Source organism: Zea mays, chromosome 9 (assembly GCF_902167145.1).
Source record: "Zea mays cultivar B73 chromosome 9, Zm-B73-REFERENCE-NAM-5.0, whole genome shotgun sequence".
Taxonomy (NCBI): Eukaryota; Viridiplantae; Streptophyta; class Magnoliopsida; order Poales; family Poaceae; genus Zea; species Zea mays.
The window spans coordinates 77,775,292-77,789,495 of record NC_050104.1 but is presented as its reverse complement, the minus strand read 5'-3'; the positions used below and the strand labels follow the sequence as shown (position 1 = coordinate 77,789,495).

Here is a 14,204-nt window from a genome sequence, read left to right as displayed (position 1 = left end):
AACAGTGTGTTAGTATTTAGTTGTGCGAAGCGTTGTTGACAAGACTTACTCAACTCACACCTGCTTCCGGTGACAACTACCACTCTCTTATGAATGGGAGGGTAGAGTACCAAGACATAGGGATTAGCCAGCGAAGGCGGTTTATTTAGTACCAAATATACGTATTTTGAATTCTTTTCAGTGATAAGGAAAACTGAAAAGCTTCTCAAACCAGAGTAGGAATTCGATCAATCGCTATCAATGCCAGGAGGCAGATCAAGATTCATGGGAACGAGAACCTTTTCCGAGAAGAGTCAAGCGAGGGATAGGATAGATGAATAGGTTTAAGCCTTTCTCCGCTTTTAGGGATTCATTTACAATTTCTAAGGCTTCGTTTTTCTCCGGCAAGCAGCTAGGGAAGCATTTATTCCCAAGCGATAGGGCTTATAGTTCAGATTGATGCCTTAGTCCACTCGGAAGATAGAACTAATAATGGAAAAAGATATGCTTAAGAACTCCAACAGTAAGTTGATCAGTTACTAATAGTATAGTTCGGTAGGGACGGGAGACAAAACTGCCACTGATGAGAAAGCGATAAGAAGCCTGAAAGCGATTCTTACACAAGATACGATGACAGGAAGATCAGGAATGGAACCGGAGAATATGAAATTGGCTCTCGACCCAGGCCTTGCTTTGTTTACCTGTCCTATCGTATCGAATAAGGTTTCCTAGCCTAGCCCATCACGGTGTCTGCTACCGAAAGAGAGAATAGGTCTAAGGGCAGCATCTACTCGTTCATCGCTTGCCTCACCTCGAAAGAGGCATGGCTTCTCTCTTCACTCACTCGCCTGTTCGCCTGCTTCAATAGCATGGAAGAAGGTGTTCTAAGAGCATAGTTTCACATATCTCTTGATCAATAATTCACTTATAGCTTATAGAAAGTAGAAAGACTCTTATTTCGAAGATCCATATCTAATCCCACTTCGTTCATAGCGACCGCACTTCCCATGCGCGCTCTACTCTTCACTCTTGCTCACCTCTCTTCTTCAACAAGGATTTGCCGTTCCTATCTGTTTTTCAAGGTAAAAGAAGGAGCCGGCCTGGGGCTGCTGTGCCCTTCCTAATGGTTTCATAGCTTTTGCGCGTATCGTAGGATTCGTACGTCTATAAAACGTAGTCCTCTATGGCTATTCCTGAATCGTGGGAAAAGGTATGCGTATACTTAAATTGAATTGATCGTCCGGGTATAGAAATGTGTTCAGTCTCCTTTCTCTTTTGGGAGCAGAGCTGAAAAAGATGGGAAATTCCAATCTTTATGCATAGACAACTACATCCTTGGGTAAAAGGTAGACTCAAAGAGCAGCTCACTAACACAACCTCGACGATTCAATAGCCACGGTCGGACATTGACTTTTTACACTCACTTATCTACATATTGGCAAGTAGCAAGTAATATATATGCTATGCTTAGTACTCGAAAATGAGCTTAGCTTAAAAATGGAATAGGTGTAAACGTCCAGGAAAAGATCTCTAGTTAACAAAACCAATCCTAGACCTAGCAGATAAGGCGGGTAAGAAGCATACTACGCACCCTTGATCCTTTCCCCTCGCTCTGAACCTGTGTCTGCCCTTTACCCTGCAGCCTGGAGGGGAACTTAGACTACTGGCACTTTAGATGGCCGGGCACTCCTTATTTGAACTCCAAAAAGCTGGAAAAAAGAGAAAATCTCGGATAGCCTAACGAGTTTTTTTGCCCTCGAAAAGGGAGCTACTATCCCTGCAGGATTTCCAGAAAACGGAATGTACCTAGGGAACCCTATTGATCAGATCAGAGACTGAACCTAGTGATCTTTCTCCTGCTGGCAAGCATCGATACCTGTCTCCTAAGGAATTGATCTTCTCTTTCATATACCAGGATAGGATATAACCTCGAAGGACTGCAATTGGAAGGAATTAGCACTCACCATAAGCAACCGCAGAGAAGGAAAATGACTGGCCTTAGACGGAGGAAAGAAAGAGGTAAAGATACTAGCTTTTAAGAATTACTGATTTTGGCTTGCCCAAGAGGTCAGATACTGATAAAGGTTATGGATAGTGAATAACTACTTAGGAATAGGCAAATACTCCGGATAGATAGGCAAGAACTATTCCTTATCCATAGTCAAATACAGCTTACGCATAGTTTACTACATCTCCAAAAGAGAACAGAGATAACTACTTAGACTGGCGCTATCAACTACTTGAACTCTATTACAGTCAAAATGGAAGAAGTAACTACTTATGATTATGACATACCTCTTTCAGTAGCATCTACTACTTCAGATATTATACTTTAGGCAAAAGGGATTTAGGAAACTAAAGGATAGTTATTGACAGTATAATACTCTAGAAAGGGAATATGCGCAGAGAAAAGGGTTTTTCTTTCGCCCAAGGCTTTCCTTAGATGACTAACTTGACTTTTCTTACTTAGACACTGGTGAAACTTCCTTTCCTAAACCTGCTTTCCTAAGCTTTTTTGAGAAACTCTAACTAGTCTTTTTTTTTCAAGGTATCTCCATAAGGTATCCTATCTATTACTACTGGTATTGTAAGAACTGCTAGGCCCTTTAGATCTATATCTATCTTACTATCGAAAAGTGCTTCTACTCCTAATAAGCAAATTCGCTATTTTCGTATCATTCCTTCCATGCTCAAGGGCTATTGGGCATTCTCCTAACAGTACTAGGGTATTTAATACCATGATAGAAGTATTAGGATTAAGACTAAAAAGAATACCATTCATACCGAACTATCAAGAATAAGGTGGATTGGCTAAGGAGGCGGAAGTTCCCAGAGAATAGGTCCCGGTCAATCCCAATCCCTCATTCTGAGAATAGTGAGAAAAGCAGTTACTTTATCGTCTAAATGTCGGAAAAAAGGATCCTATCCTCCAGCTGTCCTTCCCTGGAAAATCGAGTTCTTTTTCGTCGTCTGTATGAAATAGAAAAAGTAGTCTGAAGACAAAGGTCGAGGGACAGAAAATACTCCTCTAGGGAGCTCACCTATTGATTTTAGAAACCTATTTATTTTATAAATAAGTCTTGGTTCATAGTCATAGAAAGGATAAGCCTGGATTTCATGCTTCTTACTCACTCTTTCAATGCTATGTCTTTAAGAGATTGAGCTTTCCTATGTCAAGGACGAGATCTTGTGCCCTTCATCGATTGGAGCGGCATTTAATTTAATGCATGGACATGGAACTGTTCTAATCCCATCATACCTTGTGATACACATTTCTGGTAGGCGGGTAAAGATGCCAGGGCGGAACAAAAAGAGTAAAGGATTGGCAAGCAAGTATCAAGCAGAAGTGGTCCACTTTTGGCAATGTTGACTTGGGATGTTTCTTTCCGCTTTGCGAAAAAGGAGTCAGTCTATTATACGATTGATAGCAGTAGCAGCCACCAGTAGAAGTGGTTCATAGGTCAGCCGCTAAGCCTGGAAGTGAGAAGTTCTTTCTAGGCGAACTCTTTAGACTGGCTGGATAGCGAGCACTGGCATACGAGTCCGGGCTGCTGCTAGCGAAACAAAGTGCGAGGGATGCCTATAAAATTTATCCTAAAAGATCTTATTTGAGATAGGTCAGATTGGACTTAGTGGCCAACGTGCCGGGATGGTAGAGTCAATATGGGATGTGGAATTCCAGGAAACGTTCTTATCCGCGCTCACTGATAATGTGAACCTGGCCCTTAGTTTCCTCCAACTGATTCCAGTTTTTTTGAGCCTTTTGAAGTCAGTCCTTAATAGCTAAAAATGCTTTGTGGGTTACCTTGCTTTATTCGGATATGCTTCTTTTCGGACAGGAGGGGCTGATTGACATTCAGGCAATGGCACATGGATTCTATTGAGAAGGGCTGAGATGCGGCGCCTTGAATTAGGTCTCTAATGTAAAGTTAAGTAAAGTAAAAAAAACTCTTCTTTAGACCAGAGGATGGGTATGAATTTAGTTTCTTTAATCGGTCTAGCCTGGGAATGGTAATTGGCAATTTGCGGAGATTCTAAAAGGGTATGGTATAGGTCCGGGGGTCACTTTAATAGGGAGGTTGTAGCTGCTTTGGTGAAGGTGGCTCGTCATGGGTTGAGCCGGTCGATGTGCCGGGGCGGCTGATTATACCCTTGTTGGAATTGAGGAACATAACCCGGTGTGGGTTGGGAGGTGAAACACAGTCGATCTTATGATGATCCAATCAATTGAAAAGTGATACGCTTTCTTGGTTTGGTAAAAGCGTTCTTAAGTTTCCGTTTTTAGACGTACATCACGATATCTTTTTCTTCCTCATTCTTTCTTCGTTAGGTTCAAGTCTGACGAGAATAAAGAGAGAATCCCATTCTACATGTCAATACCGACAACAATGAAATTTATAGTAAGAGGAAAATCCGTCGACTTTCTATTCAAAATCGTGAGGGTTCAAGTCAAGTCCCTCTATCCCCAATAAAAAGCCCATTTTACTTCCTAACTATACTATACTATTGTACCAACCTCTATTTTTCATTAATGGTTCAAACAAGATTCACTATCTTTCTTATTCTACTCTTTCACAAACGGATCCGAACTTACTTCTTTGGATCTTATCCCATTCATACAAATGAACATATTATAGTATAGTATAGGCAAGTAATCCCTATTATTAAGTAAGTCATTATCATTATCCTGACATTTACTAAGTCCAATTTTAGAATACTTTTTTCTTTTTTAGTCCCACATAGATACAAGTACGTACTCTACTAGGATGATGCACAAGAAATGGTCAGGATAGCTCAGTTGGTAGAGCAGAGGACTGAAAATCCTCGTGTCACCAGTTCAAATCTGGTTCCTGGCACAGAAAAAAGGATCTACCGAATAGGTATTGATACAAATTACTCGAGATGGATTGGGATACATATTCTAGAATAATATAGAAGGAGTATTATTTTTTAATCTAAATCTAAATCTAAGTAGATAAATCTCTAAATAGAGACACTTCTTTTTCTTTAGGGTCAAAATCTCGGGTTATTTTCTTTTAATAGAGTTGTATCTCTCTGACCAATTACAAGGATAGAGGTGGGGATACCACAATCGGGTAGATACAACTAAACTCATGGAAAATCCCAATAAATCCATAAATAGAACAACTGAAAAGATACAAAACATGGCAAACACTCCATACTCCTCATGGTCGGATTATTCTTCAAGGTCGGACTTACCCAAAACTACAGCAATATCAAACATATGTTGCAAACTGATGAAGAGAGCATTCTTAACAGCTTTGCTAAAATCAACATGTATAAGCAATCTTTACTTGCTAAGAAGCTGTGCGATAGAGTTTTCCATAATGAATATAAAGTATTACCACAAATGGAATACACCAATGAGACTGCTTTCAGTTACTATACTATATAGATAGACCTATATGGAGTCTCGAATGTATATGATTTGATAGAAGAGTTTCATGAATTGCCTCATGTTTTAACATGCTGCGGTCAAACCCTTATTTACGACGGTGAGATATTATCTCAAAAAAATACAAACATTCGTTTAGTAGCTAAAAATGCATGGGAGAGGTTAGGAGATCTTAGAGACGATCCAATAAGAGATCCTGTTATTGATACTATATATGAAGGGGCAGACTATCCCCATAATGAGTTTTTATCACGAAAACTGAAGTGGGCCGAGGATTGAAAGGTATTTTGTTGGATACAATACAGTATTTTCTAGTGCTATAACGCAAGTTAGAACTTGCACTTTTAACAAATCAAACAATAAGTTTGTCTGGGGTATGTTTAATATCCTTGTATTAATGGGGATAGGAGTTGTAGTTTGGTACAGGTATGTTCAGTGTGATAACCCTTTTATTATCCCCCAAGAAATAGCTCACCCATTGGCAAATTTGAATGCTTTTAAGAACCCAGAAGCCGTTATTAATGGTTACAAGAGGGTGACTTTCTTGATCAATAAAGACATAGTGAATACTGTTCTTATCTTAGTACATTTATGAATGATCCAACCTTTCCTTTACGGAGGTTTTTAACGTTAACCAAGCCGAGAACATGGATAATAATGTTGCTATGAAGCGAGTGTCGGCACTGCCATCATGGTAGCAAGCTTTATAGCTACCAATGCGTTGGTTTTACCAACCCCATAAGATGTTTGGTAGAATACAATAATGATTATTCATATAGGGTTCCATGCAGATTCAACAATGACTGTTTCCCTTATTCTTTTACAGTAAGAATTTAGAAGAGGATTTACAAGCGTATTCTAATAAATTGAGCACACATTTCGTTGAACGGTTGGTTTCCTGTATAGTGAGTTCGAGTCTAGGTTACTGTACCTAAGATGGATTATATAGCCTAAGTCGGGGAACAGCTGAGTAGATATTAGCTTTAACCATAGCATCCTTGTGCATCAAATGGGTAGCAGTTTCATACTGTGACCCTTTATAGCTATAAATTCGTAGTGGTAGGCCGCGGGCTTTCCTGTTAATCAACCCCCGAACTAGGTGTGTTATCGAAAAGTAATCTCTGTCTGGGTTAGACCCTTTTGGAGTAAGAGAATGTATAGTCGAGGAAGACAAAACAGAAGTGGTGAAAGCTGACAAACTAAAACCGTTAAATAGTTTACTTCTTTTATTAAGGAAAGACGATGTCAACTGTTAGCTATGAATGTTTAAGGCAATCAGGTTGAAGGGATAAATGTTCAACCTCAGGTAATACTTTCTGTGGAAAGCAGTTGAGATTGTGATAAAGGTTGAGTAGTCATTGGTTGGAGGGATTCCAGTCTTTTAAGGATAAAGAATTCAGCTATTTCATTTCTAGGAGGCATTTCTATTTAGATTTCAAATAAAACCCTAACCTAAAGGCAGACTAAGACTAAATACTCCCCTCCCACCATTAAGTGAGATATTTGCCAACCCATTCTTTATTAATCCCCGCCGCCCCCCTTGTCCTGTCCTGGGGGCTCCCCGGCCGGGGAGGCAAAGGGGATTGCTATCGTCACCCTTTCTCCCGGAAAAGAGAAAAAGTGACTAACTTTTTTTCTTTTCGGTTGGTTGGTCCAAAGAACGAGAGTCAGCTTCCTTAAGTCCGTTCTTCCTCAGTAGCTCAGTGGTAGAGCGGTCGGCTGTTAACTGACTGGTCGTAGGTTCGAATCCTACTTGGGGAGATTTGATTCATTCTGAATTCGAATTGATAGTTATCGCTTTTCTGACCCTGTCCTTCTCCTTTTTCTTTTCTAAAGACGCAGCAGAATCGTCAAACGGGACATAAAAAGTGGGAAGTTGATTGTAGGATTTCTATTCCTCACTCTCGTATAGGTGAACTTGGTTCGTTCAATGAAAAGGATCCACTGGGAATGAATGGGAAGACTGGGGTAGTATCTTCATTAGCCGGAAGGAATTAGTCTCCACTAGCGTAATTCGAAGAACGAACAAGAAAAGGCGTCACTGTTTAGGTAGGAGGATGGATGGATGTGGTCCAATGGCTAAAGCTCTGCCAGCTTCTTGTAGACTGGCAGTCTCCGAGAGGAACCTTAACCCCCCGGGGGGAGGCCGGGTGGGATGGTATACTTTTTTTTCGCCACAAGTGGGAACTCAGTCCTTGGTAAGACACAAGGGGGGAAGGAAGATCTTCACTCATTCATTTTCATTAAGTGCCTGCGGTGAGACGCGACCCACAACAAACGAAGGGGGTGGAGGGAGACCGAAGAAGGAACAATTGTCTTGAATGCTACGCTGGGATCAGCAGCTTCCAGTGAAGACAAAATGAGTCGGGCAGGAAGAGGAAGATCGTGCGGGGAAAACGGGGTTCGAACCCGCGACTTCTGGCGTGACAGACCAGCACTCTAACCAACTGAGCTATTTCCCCCTTTCGTAACTACTGTCGATTCAACAGTCACCTACCGGTTACCTTTGTAACTATACCAAAACCAAAGTAGCTGTACAACAGAATGCCCTTCGCCTTTAGTACTTTTTTTTTCTTTTGACGACAAAGAAATGGCTCTGCTCGCTTAGACTCGGGGCTCCGCGCTCTATCAGCTATCAGTTAGTTGGCGCTACGCGCGACTTCAGTTGACAAAAGCGAACAAGATAGCGCTAGCGCCCGCGGAGAACTTTCGTTTGTTCGCCTTCTAAAAGGCCTACTGACCTGCCGGTGAAAAGCCGGTTACAAAATAAATAATAAGACGTAGGTAGTGCAAAAGTACCAAAACAACTGAAGCCTACATCCCACTACGTCTGGGTTCCCCCTTCCTATGAACCTTGAGTCAGAGGTCTTACCTTGAGTCAATAGGTAGGGTCAACTATACCAAACCAAAGTGGAAGGGCCACTATCTAAGCTATTAGTGGGCTGGTTTGAACTATTGATTTACTGAATCGAGTGAAGCTGTGTTGCGTAACAAGACTATAGGTCGCCAAGGCCTAGAAGTACAAGTGGTCGCCCTAACGGCCACTCTCAAACTCACTACTTGAGTGACGAAAGTCACTTAGCTTCTTTAATAGGGCTTGCCCTCCGGGGCCCCGGGAAGAGGAAGAAGGAGATAGAGCAAAGGGTCTCCTCTTTCTGTCCGCTCTTCCCGGCATGTAGAGATCCGATTGGGCTTATAGTTTAATTGGTTGAAACGTACCGCTCATAACGGTGATATTGTAGGTTCGAGCCCTACTAAGCCCATCTGACCTGCTTAATCAATGACTCCGGTAGTCACCTGAACCACTCTCTCGGATAGCCCACAGCCTCTCTTCTGGATGCGAAAGAAGATTCGATCAACGTACAAGGTTTGCCTTCTTGTGATGTGAGAAGGAGGGTTCTTAATTGTGTTCTCAGTGCAAAAGGAGTCTGGTTCAGTGAGTCTGAAGAGAGAGAAGATCAGTAGAGCAGTTCGGGGCTTTGGGATTTGCCTGATCGACCCCTACCAGTGTATTAAATGAAGATTGACATTCGTATGTACAATTTACCGGTTCTTCCTCCCGAATTGAGACCCATTGTTTATAGGTCTGGGGATAAAGTAAAGTATCGTAAAGTTAAGTTAAGTATCGTAAAGTAGTTGACAAAGCAAGTAGGAATAGGTCATGTCACAGATAGGCAAGTATAGAAGCAGGAGAAGCTGATAGACATTTGTGAATAGCAAGGCCAAGCTGTATACATATAAGCATTTTAAGGAGTTGTTTGTTGGCATATGGTTTGTTGTCACCACGGGATGCTTATTGTTGAGAAACATAAAAAAGGTAGGCATATTGTTCAGTTCACGTTTAGGTCAGTATAGAAGTAAAGCACGAGATAGGTGTTTACAAGCTAGCTAGGGTTTCTAATAGGTATAAAAGGGTAAGCTAATAACCAAGTAGTAGGGATAGGTCAACGCAAGTCACGGGTAGCCAAGAGAGACGTATTTAAGACTTTTAGTTCCAGGATAGGCAGTCATGTCAAGTAAAGTATAGCTTAGATAGTTCCTATAGAAGTATAGCTAGCCAAGTGACTAGGTTTAGCGGAGATAGAAATAGCGGGCGAGATATCAGGAGACAGGACTAGGACTTTGAACGAAGCAGGAATCTTGTCCTTTCTTTCCGCCCACCCAACTATAATAAGAGTTAGAAAGCTCAATCCAAGACATGAAAGCGGATAACCAAGGTAGTGTAGTCATTGGTTGGAGGGATTCGCCTACTGGTGGGAGGCTGGGAAAACATATTCAATCTCGTAGTGAGGAATGCATTTGAAGAGGGATGAAGGAGAGTTTCTGATTGAACTCCACCACACTGTTTGAATTAGAACTGGTTGCGGTTGCAGTTTGGGAAGGAGAGAAACCATTGCTCCTAGGTTTAGGGCTCAAGAGGGCACAATTTTCTTTTATGGTGGTATTCTTTTCTTTTCCTCTTACCTCCCGCTCCGTGGATCTGTGCTACAGCTCTACCTAGGATGACCTTCTATTATCATGTTATGTCCCTCAGCTCCCCATGTGGAGTCACAACCTACGTGCTATATCTGGAACATGAAAAGTGGTTTTCTAGAGCAGATTAGAATTTCTTCACCGTATCGTATGAGGTAGTACTAGCTTTCATCTCATCTGATGTTCGCCTAGTCCTAAGCAGCAACAAAGATTAGATAATCTGTAATATTGAAAATGGAAAGAGAAGGGATGCAAGGGTATCCCTTCTCTTTCTTTTTTTCTTCTGCTAATCCGGCTTGGCTTGGCCCTGCTCTTTACTGAACTTCAACAACAACCTGATCCCTATCTGTTAATCCGATTCGTGGCCCTGCTGCTTTCGTTGCTAGCACTTCCGTTTTCTTCGAAGGGCTGGCTTTCCTATGAATTGGAATTCCTTGCTTCTTGCTAAAACCGTGCCTCCTTTCCGAGTTCCTGCTTTCAAACTAGTACCCACCCAGATGAAAGGAGAGTACGGCTGAAGGCAGGGCCAGTCAGTGCATTTTCTTGCTTTTTCACACTAGGATGCTTTGCTTGACAAGGGCTATCGTTGCAAGCGTTCCTCTTTCAATTCAAAGTATCACGAGCAAAGAACATTTGTAACTAGTTTTCCTCCGTCCACCATGGAATGAAGATGATCAAATCAAGGATTTGAAAGGGAAGTAGGGTTTACTACTTGCCAACCAGGAAGGTAGGACTTACTCGGATAGGGAGCTCGGGGAGCAAGCAGTAGAAAAGCAAAATAGCGAAGACAGGGAAATGGGGGAAGGGGAAGTTCTTGGTTGAGTGCGGTTGTTCTCCGATAATCCGGTTGAGAACTTTTCCAGCGATGCAGAGGAGAGATCATTTACAAAGAAAGCTATGACTAGGCTAGGATATTCTTCATAAAGATACTCTGGACAGGATCATCGATTCGCTTCCATGGTTGAAAGTAGTGGGACTGCCACATAATACAATGAAAATGAATTCATTCTCGGTTGAGCAGGAGATTCTGATCCAGAAGATGCCGCAGAAGACTTTGAAACGGTTACAAATGGATTGGCTCACTCCGCTCTAGATTTGGTTATGCCAGCCATAGGCAAAAGTGAGAAACCTCACCCTCGGGAGAAAGGAATATGCCTCCTACTAGAAGCGTTGGCCAAGGAAATACCCCCGTATGAGCTGCTTTCGGCAATGGGTGCTGCGGTCAACTAGACCAAAGAGGAAGGGCTACTACCTCCAGCTCCAGTTATTAGTGGGCTTTTTTCTCTATGGGAATACTTAATCGAATTCAGCCGTTTTTCCGAAGAAAGAAGACTCCTCTCTATGGGGCAAGGCATAGAAGTACAAGTGGGAAAACGAGGAATGGGGCGTCAAACTGTTGGAAATAAATGGGTTAGTTAAGTGCAAAGCTGATGGGTCTGTCGATAGATAGTTGGCTCGCTTAGTAGCAAAGGGATCCGGGTAGGTAGATTAGAATGAGACATTCGTTGAAAGAAAGGCCTAGTCTGACGCTTCCTAATTGAATGAACTGATCGAACTTCTTTTCTTCACTCCAAAGCAAGGAGATTATATGATAATCAGCACCAACGATTTGAAGGCCAGGATGAAGTAATATCCCTTACGGGAATCGAACCCGTGTCTTCGACATGAAAAGACGATGTCCTAACCACTGGACGAAAGGGACCAAAAAGCAATTCTTCATATACCTAAGAAAAGAGAAGAGAATAGAAGTGGTTCCTTTTCTTTCTATACGAAATTCGACGATTTCGTTTGTGTTCATGTTGGCGATTTCAGATGTGAATGAGGCCGGTCGTCTCCCCTTCCTACGGGTTCCCAGTGACACATCAACCACGCCCCTTCCTTTTCTCCGATCATAAATAACCTGATCTCTTTCTTTGTCTTTCATCCCCTTCTTTCTAATTCAAAAAAGAAAGGGGGGGCGGTAAGGCGCCTATGGTTTGACAGGCAGGCTCGCAACTTACAAAGGGCACTCGCTGCTCGCAGGCCTGCTCTTTCTATTATGATTTCTATGTCTATGAAAGCTCCTTTGACTCCAGCCCCATAAGCTATTCTTTCACCAGCACCTACGAGACGACTATTGCTATTATTTTGCATTGCCATTCTTCTGGATACTTCGAGGGGATCTGTAAAGAGAAGAAATGGACAAAAAAATGAGCTAAAGCCAAGCGAACAACTCGAGTGAAAAAGCCAGGAAAGAAAAGCTCTAACTTGAGTAAAAAAGCCAATAACCAAGATAAAAAAAGCTCGGCGAGCGAGTAGGTTAGGTAAAAGACACTAAGCTAAGATTAAAGGTAAGTAACTAGTATCGATCCACGGGAGCAAGGAACAAGAAAGGTCTTGAGCTGCCAAGAAGAATGTACCTGGGTCGGGAGCAGGGGTTGGTGGAACAACTGGACAAGCCTAAGTATCTAGCTTTGCTCACCTTGTTGAAACTAGCCCCGTTGCAATAGAGAAATCCTTTCCCGTTGAGAATGAACAGCTTTACCATTCCACTGTCTTTGCTGGAACTGCTGTCCTCACTGAACTAACTGCCCGTTTCACTTGTCCCGTAGCTGGCTTGGAATAAGAAAAGTCTTTTCTTCCTTCCCCGAAAGGAAGAGTTTTGGGCTTAAGGCATAATTGCTCTATTGCGGCTACCCTTGCTATGTTATCCGATGCTGTTCACAAAGCGGCTCTTACTATAGCTATAGACCCGGCTATCTCCGAGTTGAAATTGAACCCAGCCCCGTCCATCAATCCAGAGCTCAAGACAACCGCGATACTTAAATCGCTCAAATAGCCAGCCACCTTAGACGGACACAGCCATTAGAAGAAGAAACGGAAACTCGATGGAGTACCAGAGATCCTCGACAAAGAAAGTCCCGATTCGAGGAACGGAATACATTTCCTTGATTGAAAAGACCGGTAAGAGAAAAGAAAGTAAGCATAGTCTTCTGAAAAGACCGGGAACCGTTTGATTTTCCGTCAACGAAGAACAAAAAGTAACGCTGTGCAAACTCATCTGATCCCTGTTTGGGACTTCTTCTTCATGTCACGAGCCGGAATCGAACCGTAAAATGATCATTCATTCAAAGTAGACTTTTGTCATAGGGCAAAGGAGCTTAGAAGGGTGATGTAGGGAAGTCGTAAGGGATGACCTTAGATGTTGTATGACGGAACGATGACTTAATGCTTCCATTTTTGCTTGAGAAATGACGTAGGTGATAGACTCACTCCTTCTTTCCATTTTTGATTGAGAAAGCGTCTGGCCCAAAGAGGTCTACAGTAGTGCCTTGCGAGGTCGTAGACCCGGTAACCCATCGTTCGCCTAAGATCGAAAATGCGATGTGACATCACTCTTCATTCAGTTCAGTCCATTTGCTTAACACATGCATGTCCAAAGAGATGGCGATGATCTGTCAAATCGAGATTGTGTGGGTGTTCAGTGGATCAAACCCTGTATTAATGGTTCTGGCAGGCTGCTGGCGTGGGACTTCTTTCGCTGGGCCCTTTGGACTCTAAATCCTTCCGGAGTGAGTGGTTCGATTCCACTCTCAGAACGATCAAGTCATTCCGAAAGAAAATGCAAGTGAAACGAGACGAGAATCAAATAAAATTGTAGGCTTATTTCCTAAAAGCGGTGGTTCTCGCCTCCCTGTGCCGCGGGGTGGGCGACTGCGGTTCGAGTCTTTTTCGATCGGGTAGATCCATACCATATGTTCCGGGGGGGAGACGAGGTGTAGCGCAGTCTGGTCAGCGCATCTGTTTTGGGTACAGAGGGCCATAGGTTCGAATCCTGTCACCTTGATGTGGTATTCACAGGGGCCGAAGTGCAAAGCCCCGTAGCCTATCCGTGGTCGGGAAGGCAGGCGAAAAGCACGCACCAAAAAAAAAGAAAGCTATAATTTTCTTTTTTTCTTTTCTTCTTTCGTGTTTGAAACCCATTATCAGGCTTTTGCTTTTGATATTCTATATCTATCTAATATTATAAAGCTATTTCACTGGTTTGATTTACATACCTCAGTCATGTTATTTGTCTAGCCTTCAATCAGAATAGCCTCTCCACCGGTTCCGAAGATTCTTTCGGCATCAATGTGCTTTTGGAATCTTCCTATGAAACAAATAACATTCAGGAACTGTTTAGGACAGAACAGGCCGCAGATCAGTAGAAAGCGAGCTTTTTTCGCGTATAGCCAAGCCAACCTCGAAGCCCAATTAGCGCACGGGCCCTCAACTCAACCCTGGCGAGTACGCTAACTTGGTCAGGGAGCATTTAGACGGTGCAGTTAGTATTGACCACTACCGCCAAGTCCATAAT

General features: G+C 42.6%; 4 non-coding genes across 4 annotated transcripts; 2 read left to right on the top strand and 2 right to left on the bottom strand.

Moving 5' to 3' along the window:
* Positions 1-4,762: 4,762 nt before the first annotated feature.
* TRNAF-GAA (transfer RNA phenylalanine (anticodon GAA)) lies at positions 4,763-4,835 on the top strand. The gene has a single exon. It is a non-coding gene; the product is annotated as a tRNA-Phe (tRNA).
* A 2,948-nt stretch (positions 4,836-7,783) lies between these two features.
* Positions 7,784-7,857, bottom strand: TRNAD-GUC (transfer RNA aspartic acid (anticodon GUC)). The gene has a single exon. It is a non-coding gene; the product is annotated as a tRNA-Asp (tRNA).
* A 3,641-nt stretch (positions 7,858-11,498) lies between these two features.
* Positions 11,499-11,570, bottom strand: TRNAE-UUC (transfer RNA glutamic acid (anticodon UUC)). The gene has a single exon. It is a non-coding gene; the product is annotated as a tRNA-Glu (tRNA).
* A 2,049-nt stretch (positions 11,571-13,619) lies between these two features.
* On the top strand, positions 13,620-13,694 carry TRNAP-UGG (transfer RNA proline (anticodon UGG)). The gene has a single exon. It is a non-coding gene; the product is annotated as a tRNA-Pro (tRNA).
* The last annotated feature ends 510 nt before the right edge of the window (positions 13,695-14,204 follow it).